Here is a 10,231-nt window from a genome sequence, read left to right on the forward strand (position 1 = left end):
CTCTCTTTATATCTTTCTTTCCTTCATTTGCACTTGTATTTTTTAACAAAGGCGCTATGGTTAATGTTAAACCATGGTAGGTAAAATAGTAGAGGCAACAAATGCAGAGAATCCTTTCATATTCAGCTGATGTTTTCACGACACAATACCTATGGGTGGAGGATGAATTGGATCATAGCTCTGCCAAGAAACTATTGGAGCACCGCAGGAAACCCTTTTATCTGTGAGTGATTCTCAGATTTTGTTATCATAGCAACATCTTCCTCTAAAGTCTGAGTTAACATGAACAAGCCAGCTTAATTTATTTGTTTCTTGCACTTTCTACATTTCTGTAGCAGGTCATGGCAAAGGGAAAAAAAGCAAGTATAAGTGGCCATCATTACCACAGTGTGCTTTATGGATTAAAATGGAAACTGTTATGAATTGTATAACCAGCACTGTCTTATATAGAGAGTATTAGACTGAGATATAAATAACAATGAAAATGTTCAGATTTCAGTAATGATTGGTTGAATTCCCTGAGCCAGCCAGCCAACTATTTGCCTGATTCTCCTTCATCACTTGCCATGTTTGTCAGTTTGCATTATTCAGCCAAAAAAGGGTAAAGCTAATTGATATCCAGTGTTGATCAGATTTGTATTGCCTGGGTACATGAAAAAGTATTTTCCTGATTTATTTATTTTTGCACATTTGTCTCATTTTCATGTTTGAGATCATCAAATGAATTTTAATATTAGAGAATACAGAATGCATTTTTTCAATTGATTATTTCATATTAAAATCAATGTGACTCAGTGGAAAAAGTAATTTTCCTCCTTAATATCATGAAACTCAGAATTTTTGGAAAGTTGGCTTTAGTTTCACGAGCCACACCCAGGCCTGATTACTATCGGATCTGTTGAATCAAGAAATCACCTAAATAGAACCCCTCTGACAAAGTAAAGTGAAGACACCAACAGCTGTGAAACAAAGTCACTGACATTTGTCAGTCTGGAAAGGGTTACAAAGCCATTTCTAAGACTTTTAGACTCCAGTGAACCACATTATGAGCCATTATCCACAAATGGAGAATACTTGGAGCAGTGGTGAATCTTCCCATGAGTGTCCAGCCTACCAAAATTACTAGAAGAGTGACAACTGATCCAGGGCCAAGATTCCTTCACAGCCATGTGAAAGACTAATTACCAGTCATCACATACACTAGATTGCAGTTCTTGCTACCAAGGGTGGCACAACCAGTTATTAGGTTCAGGGATATACTTTTTCACTCAGTACGTTTAGATAACTTTTTCCTTTAATAAATGTGTTTAGTCGGGTTATCTTTTTCTAATACTAGAATTTGTTTGATGATCTGAAAAATGATCTGAAATATGCAAAGACATAAGAAATTGTTTTAACAGCATTGTGTCTGTAAGGGAAAAACAAAAATTGCTTTTTTATGTGCAGCTTGTCTTTTTTTTTTAAATTATTTTAAATGCACTAGTGCCTTTAATTATTTAAAAATCACAGTTCAGAATAACTGTAAATATCTTACATTGTGTTTAAGTAAGCCTGCAAAACCTGCAAATCAGCAGTGCATGCTCAGTACACAATTCCTCAGTTTTTTCAGGTATTTGTAGGTGTTTGGAGCTTCCTGTGTCATTATCATGACACTGCAACAACAAAATATCTTTAATAGAGATTTTATTGCCACTAAAACAAATAAAAGTTGTATCAAATCTGCTTATTAAAACTGTTAAACAAAGAGATTGTAGTTATAAACTGACAAAAAGAGTCAAAATGAAAGCCAAATAAAATATGAGGTGTATGAGTGAGTGAGGAGGGACATGGTGCGTGGGAGATGGGAGAGCTGTATGCACTCACCCCAGGCTTGTGGGTGAGTCAGGGGGCAAGTATGCCGAGGATGCTCCCTGATTCACCCTGGTACTGTCTTGTGTCGAGGTCTGGGATCCGTCTGGCTCACCCCCCATGTTACACTATCTGCTGTTGAAGGAGGAGAGGTTGGGTCAGGGTTAGCTGTGTGTGGTTGGAGGTATGGCATATCTTTGTGTATGTTAGGGCAGTTTTAGTATCAGACATAAAAAGGGTGGGGGTAGGTTAAAGTGAATTTTTTTTTTAAAGGCAGTAAACTCTAGTTTATGCTTTCTGTGCACATTAAGGTTAAAGGGACAGGAAAGGGATAGCAACAGACATCCAGAAAGAAAAGCACCACGAGTGTCTTGATTATTAAGTCACATTAGGCAGAAACATATAAGTGCACACACAGAGGAGTAGCTACATGTACTACAACTATTTGAAACTAACCTTTGGGTGGTTGAAGGGAAACATGAATTCTCAGCTCCAGCCTGCAAACCCACAATGAAAACTTTTATCACATTAATTTGAAAAAGAATGCCAATCCACGGTTATTTCGCTGCAGTCTGTGGATAAGTAATTTACTTTGTACTTTTAAGTGAAAACAAGAGATTAGTGGAGAAAATGCATATATATTCATGACTGCAAAATGTTCTTTGATTTAAAGAAGCATGTCATGAGAGGGTTAAGCACTATCAGGTTCTCTTTTGAAATAAACGGCCTGCACACAAGAGACAAGAAACTGTGTACATATTTTCATTTCTTTAAAATTTGAAGAGTTATTCCCTTTTGTGATTGCCCTTCTTCTTGATCTTATTCAGTATCACCTAATGCAATAATAAGAATAACCAACAATTATAGTCAAACAGAAATCTCTTTTTCTATTAGGGAGCTGTCAAAACCACATTTTTCTCTTATTGAAATTCGGTGTTTATCGTTTGCCATCTGGAATTGATTTTCTTGTTTAGGGATTTGGCATGAACAAAAAAAAAAGACTTTTTATATTTATTATTTTGTTCAAGGTAGTTTAGTGTCTTCTCCCAGAGGATTTTCATATATACGAGAAATCACTGGCTGTCACAAAACTATGGGTTATGTCTGCCAAATATAATTTGCAGTGAACTGTATAGACTTTCCCTGAGGCTTTAAGGAACAAGTAATTATTGGAAAGAACTAATATTTACAGCACATTATGTTTTTTGGCTTCTTACTGCACAGCAAAATCTCCAGTGTTAAATTAACACTAGAGAGTGTCTATATGGGTCCACACCTCTGAGTGTTAAATACAACACTGGTGAGTGTTAAATTAACACTTTTGACAGTGTTATATGTTTAAAAGTAACCTAGTCAGTTTAGAAGATTAACAATGGCTAACACCGAGCAGTGCTGATTTTCTAACACTGGAAAATAACTCAAAATGTTAGAAATATTCCAGTGTTAGAAAATCAGCACTGCTCGGTGTTAGCCATTGTTAATCTTCTAAACTGACTAGGTTACTTTTAAACATATAACACTGTCAAAAGTGTTAATTTAACACTCACCAGTGTTGTATTTAACACTCAGAGGAGTGGACCCATATAGACACTCTCTAGTGTTAATTTAACACTGGAGATTTTGCTGTGTGGCAACATTCTTCTTTTGTCAGCTTGTTACGGAATCCAGTTGCCTTATTCTTGATACAAATATGACACAAAGTTTCGGGGAGCAGATTGAACTGAGTAAGAAGGTAGTTTGTGAAATTGTACTTGATGAAAGGGAAACACCTAAACATAGAGAAAAACTGAAGCGATACACTACTGTGCAAAAGACTCAACTCACCCTTCACTCAGTCCAGTCCTTCTACCTGACCATTTTCAGATTCATTATTTGGTTCATTAAATAATTTAAACAAAAAGGGGCCTAATTAAAGGGATGAACCTGCGTTGTGTCGACACATAACAGAGGACTTATAGAAGAACCAGTTTTGAATTGGATCTTGAGGTGCCTTATTAATAACAACCTGCTACAAAACATATAATTTTCCCCTTTTATTTAGTTTAATGTGCTAAAAATGCTGAAGATAACACAGTTTGACAGGAACAAGATTGGTGATTCCCAAGCAACTATTAGCTGAAATTCTGGCATATCTCAGCATGATGCACAGTGTTTCCCTAAAAACTCAGAGGAAACTGGAAAAGTGGTGGACAAGTGTGAGGCCTGAAATACCAAATCAACAGCAGATGAACCTAATCTGAAAGGTGCGTCCTTAAGGGGTCGGGGAAAAATCCAGCAAGGACCTGAGAGATCCTGTAGGATCAACTAAAGGGCCAGAGATGCACTGCAGTCAGTGGTGTTGGGGATCTTGTCAAAATTCATGAAATTATTAACACAGAAAAGTGTCATCAGATTTCACACAATGCAATACCTTCTAGAAAGCATTAGAATGGCAACAGTGTCACTTTTCATCATGGCATACACACTGCCGATGCAATGAGAGGATACAAGGATAGAAAAACAAACAAAGTTACACTCTCAGTCCTGGATTGGCTTCCTCAGAGCCAGTGAAGCAATGACGGATGATCTTGAGAGAGATGGGCAGCCAACAACATCCGAAAAACAATCCTTGAATTTCCTTCAACAAGTCTCGTGAACTATTGCTGAAGACTACTGAAAGAAATGATAATAAAGGTGGCCTAAGAGAGTTCAGCCATTGTTGAAGAATAAACGTGGTGAATTTCAAGCTCATTTGTATTTTTGCATCATGTACTCTACTTTCATGTTTGCACATATTGCAATAAAATGCTGTACCTATTTCCCATTTTGCCAGTAAAATATGAAGAAATGAGGGGTTGCTCAAGGCTTTGGCCAGTACTCTACAGGGTGCAATCTTGAAACAAGAAGACTGACAGAGTGGAGACAAACACACAATCAACTCAACAGCCTGCCATAGTGTTGTGTTAAAAATGAGAGGGCCACAGGTGTGCACTCTCTAATCTCATCATTAAAAACAGGTCTGGTACAGATAGGTGTCATCCACATAGACCCTCACAGGTCCCTCTGATGTGTATTAAACTTATGACAGAATGCCTCTGTCGTGTAAAAATTGTCCTTCAGCAAAGTATTGATATTAGTAGTGTCTGTGTAAATGCCACTTTAGCCCCAAGGCCTGTTAGTTCGCAGCCTCTCATTCCCTCTCATTCACCCACAGTGTGTGTGTTTTACAAGAGGATATTTAGAAGTCAAATGCAAATATCAGATAAAGTTTTTCCCACTTTGTAGCATAGACTCCTGTGTACACTGCCATGTCACTCAACCTGCCACTAAGTGTGCAGACAGCCCAGACAGCTACCTGTCAGGTGATGCTGATTCTGTGATAACTTTAAGCTTTTTATACACAAGGACTTCAAGACAAATCTTCATGATAAAAGCAGTTTTGTATGATGTAACCAAACTATGGGCCTGAGTTTATCATCAATAGGCCTTTCCTCTGCAGGGCATGCCATTTTTAAAAAAAGTCAATTTAAAACGTGTCCATGGAACCTTTTTTGTTTTCATTGTAGATTGAATCCTTTTGCATGTTTTGTCTGATCCCATGTAAGTTTTGGGAATCTTTAAAGAGGGTGAAGATGATCAGCAAACACTCGCTGGTTAGCAAGCTGTATCTTGGGGAACATATTTTGCAATCTGAACATCATACTTTATTGTAACATCCACTGTCATTTCTATCATGTCTATACCTGCTTAGTGTGATGGTGTGCTAACATGATCTAATCAGCATTACACATGAAATACATGACGATAAAGCACAAAGTTTTACCTGATGACGGCTTAAAGAGGTAAAGTAAAGAAAATCATTTCTAATGTTTCTATTAAATTGCCAGGGAAGCCATTAATTTTAGTAGGTGTTGAGTCATTTTAGTTAAATCCACAAATGTTCAGGTCAGTGGGAGAAGGTGAAGACCACTAAAGTCATTAGAAGATATTCCAAAAGGAAAGGAAAATTCTTTGGAAATCTTGTGATCCTCCAGTTGTGCACATGTTTTAATTAGGATTAACTAACTGCTTTAATCCCCAAAGCCATGATCTACTATGATAAAAACATGATGTAACTCCAACATCTACAGTATATAATCAGTCTAACTTATTTAAAAGAAAATAGAAGTGAATAAATATTCAGCTCATGGAGAGAACAAAGACCCCAGTTCTTTTTTATACACTGTTTTATACACAGCATTTGGTTTTCATGACATATTTAACCCTGGCCTTTGCGCAGCTACTCTTAGTGAAAGAATTTTCTAGTATAAAACATCTAGCTGAGCTGAGATGCAGCGATAAAAAAAAAAAAAATGAAACAACATAAAAGTTTTTGCTGAATGGTGGTCTTTGTTCCTCTAAGTTTTCTATGACTGAATGATATCTCCCCTAACCTCCTATGACCCCCTGGCTCAAGGGGACAAGAAATAGAGAGACTGGTCACTGGTGGGCAAATAGAGAAAGCAGTGTATGTATTTGTGGGACAAAGTGAGAAAAGAGGGGAAAAGCGGGAAAGAAGGAATACGAGTGTGAGTGCCTTCTTGCCTTTTGCCCCAGGGTTAGGAGACCTGTGACTCTGTGTCTTCTAAATCAAAGACAAGGCACAGCCATAACCTTCTTAAGAGAATGAGGATCCTTTCACTACCTTGCAATCGCTCTATCTTCTCAGTGCTCAATGCTTACAAGTGTAAATATTCCCTAAGTAACTCACAAAACTACAGATGTAACATGAAAAGGATGTATTGAGCAGGTGGACTTTCCAAAGCACTGAGAAAACAGAAAAGACCATTACATAAAGACAGCAAGACAATTGGTACACACAGCTAATGGGCATATGGTCCCTGATCCTGTGATTTGACCTTTTACCCTTGTGTAATATGATATCTGTTTAGATTTGCTTGGGAGGCTAACAGAAAGATTGATAGCCACTTTTTTATTGGCGCATCGATCATGTTCACTTGTTTCACCTGCCAAAACATAGTGATGATGCTTCTGCCTATTAAAATACTAATCGTGCTGGTTATGCTGCTAAAGTGTGGTCGTCTTAGTTCTGTGAATTTTTCTAGTGCATTTAGGTGATCTAGACTTCATCTTTGTCTATCAGTCTATCAGTAAAACAAATAAATTGCTGAATGTTTTGTAAACTAGGAAGTGACTGGAGAGCCTCGTAGTGCAGAAACAATCACGTTAGCCACTTTACTCCTTAAACGCGCCCATCGCTGCTGTCTACTTTCTGGAACAGTGATTCGCAGAGAGCGGAGGAGGGAGCTGAGATCGCCTTACTTATTCCAGTAAACAACACAGCGATCTAAAAGACAACATGTAGATATTATTCCCTCGGGTAATTCAACGCTCACTAGTGCATAGCCAACAGCACAAATGTGAGAAACATAGTAACTTTGCTCTGGCTAAAAGATAAAAAAAAAATAAAAATGAAAACAACAGATTTTAAGAAACAGGTTGCTCATGTTCTTTGCTCATTTAAAATATATATATGCATGTGATCTGAACAGACAAATCACAGCAAAAAGTGGCACTTGGCTGTGAATTTTTATTCACTGAAAGCTCAGGCAGCTGTGATGCATACTGCAGCTTTTGTTGGAAAGATAAACGACACTTGAAATGCAAAACAAATAGATGCCCAAAGCAATCAGCTGTAGAGAATTCAGTAGAAGTACCCACTAGTTATTAGCTTAATGTGCTAACAGAGTCCTCAGTGTGCTCCTTTCCCATTTTAACTGGTGTGTACAAGAGGCCTGATTCTCAGGTAAATCAGTCTCAAGTGGGTCCGAGTTGGATGGTTTACTCAGGGTGTTGAGTCTCTTAGGAACTGAAGGATAGGATGTCAGCTGCTGCTTCCTGCTTAAGCCAGTAACAGGAACTGGCTGTGTTCCAGTGTGTGTGTGTGTGTGTGTGTGCTGTCAGACAGAGGACTGGGCAACAAGCCCAGGTGCAGCAGAGCCCAGGTGTTCCTCTACGAACAACACAATGAGTGCGTGCAAACATGGAGGGACCGACAAGCAAATGGAGAGGGATTGGTATCAGGGAGCACACCTGTTGAGCACCTGTCCTATCCGCTTATGACACACTGATTATAGATGGAGCAGTTGTAAACACATGCGCGTCAAAAGCCAAAACTTGTACACACACATATCAGTCAGTAAGAATCAACCACAGCGCTCTGTGCACAGCCTCACTCAGACATCAAACTACTTTTGAGTCTTTGCAACTTTTCACTTTCTCCCTGCCCTCCCTGCCTTTCTCTGATCTCCCGCTGAGTTCTTCAGTCTCTGTGTCATTAGGCAGCGAATCAGGGATTAAGAAAAGATGGGAGGATGTGATTTGCAGCAGAATCCACTAAGTCTGGCATTACCACACACCTCACAAAGCGCGGGGGAGGTTCTAATCCACCGCACAGCACAATCCTGCTAATGCATTCATATCAGACACGCAGACAATTGAGGTCGACTGAGAATTAAACACCAAAAGTATTACTGTCAAGTTCAGCATGGGCATGTTTGTTTTTACATTAAAGTCTGAACTGAGGAAGACACCTACATTTTAGCTGGGTGTTAGCGATGTAGGATGATGATTTATAGGACAAATACTTGCATGAAGAACAATATATATCTCTGAATAACAAACTTACATATAATATGTATTGCATCATACCATTTCTCAAGGACTAATGCAGAAAAGCTACTAAATGAGTCAAAAATGAAAAGATTCACTGCATACACTTTTATATATTCTGTCACAGTGACCTTGGATGCACACAGTAAAGTTTCTGTCATTGCATGACCTACAAATATTTGTCTTTTTAGCAGAAGTGCAGAAGCAGAGGGACATGTGAAGTATTAAAGCAAAACAATGACAGGGGGAGGGAAGGGGGAAAAGTGGGAAGAGAGAAAGAAGGGAAAGATTAGCAGTAGTACTTTGTGACATGCATCATCAGTCCTGTCTTCTCACTACATCTCCCTAATGGGAGCGCAGCAGTGTGTGTGTGTGTTTGCACGCAAACGCATGTGTGAGAGAGAGAGTGAGAGTGATGAGCCTCTCTGTCAGAGTGACTTGTAGAGACCGTGTGTCTGTGTGTGAAAGAGATAGGGACTAAATGAGCTTCTGGTGGGACTGACCCTTCTCACTTCTCACTGGTCCGTCAGAGAAACTGAGCGCTCCACTGGAGCATGGCCACAGGCAGGGTGCTGAATACTGAAAATGTTACACACACATACACAAACTCTGGGGAAAGGCAGCTGCAGAAGCTCTCTGTATGACCATATTCACATACACACAAAACGCATTAAAACAGAGGTATTTTAGAGACTAAACAGAAAATACATGGAGGTCAAGGTGCATTTATGTTCACACGACGTCAGAAAATGTGACAAAATGCACGTGTTTGTTTATGTCAAAAGCAAATACCGTGCACGCCAAATCTAGCGTGTTGCGAATGCGGGGTGTCTGGTTCACCAGTAGTCATAATTATGATTCATGTCTCAGTAAACAGCCATGCATGTATGATAAGGTTTGTATTGCCTCAAGTGTGGGAAAGCACAGCAAATTACATGTGCAAGTACGCATGTGTGTGTTGGTGCAAATGTGAGTTTCAGGCTAAGTATAATTACTCTTGGTGACATACCGTACATGACTAATGAGCAGAGTTTGGGCACGAAGCGTCGAGCTCATTTGTCACAGGATGGTAGGTAAAAATTTCAGTGCTTTCAACTCCCGTGGAAAGCTGGAAAGGTCATGTTAAATGCTCATAAAGCCCTAATGCCTGATTAATTTCCTGTGCAAGCACAACTCAGTGAACACCCTCGATTAGGAGTGACACGTCACATGACACGGATGTCACAGTCATGTCCTTTTGCCGCTGTTCTCTCGCCATTATACTGTAGCATCTCTGACTGCCTCCGCGGTTCAATCCAGTGGCATGCAAATAGCCTTGACATGACCAGAAGAGCACTCCACACATAGTCAATACAATTTAATAACCCATTACGGAGAGAACACTGTTGTTTATAGCTGGGAATTAAACCAATCTAAAAAGAAATAATGGCAGCTTTTACGCCATAAAAGTAAATCGACGCTAGGATTTTTTTATTCATTAACTTTTAAGACTCAAAGTAATGACTACACATACATTTAACAGCTGAATATAAACCTCTGGAGATAAGAAATATAAAACATCACTGGTTCTAATGCATATGATTCATCTAAAGTACACACTGTCTGATCAGCTGTTATTTTGATTGTGTTTAAATGGAAACATTTCTCTTATTTAAATTAATAAATGCAATTACAATCACCTTCTTACAGCAATAAAAGCCTCTGGGGTGGTCTGTACTTAACCTTATATGCC

This window comes from Aulonocara stuartgranti (assembly GCF_965226115.1).
Source record: "Aulonocara stuartgranti genome assembly, chromosome: 22".
In the NCBI taxonomy this organism is placed as follows: domain Eukaryota; kingdom Metazoa; phylum Chordata; class Actinopteri; order Cichliformes; family Cichlidae; genus Aulonocara; species Aulonocara stuartgranti.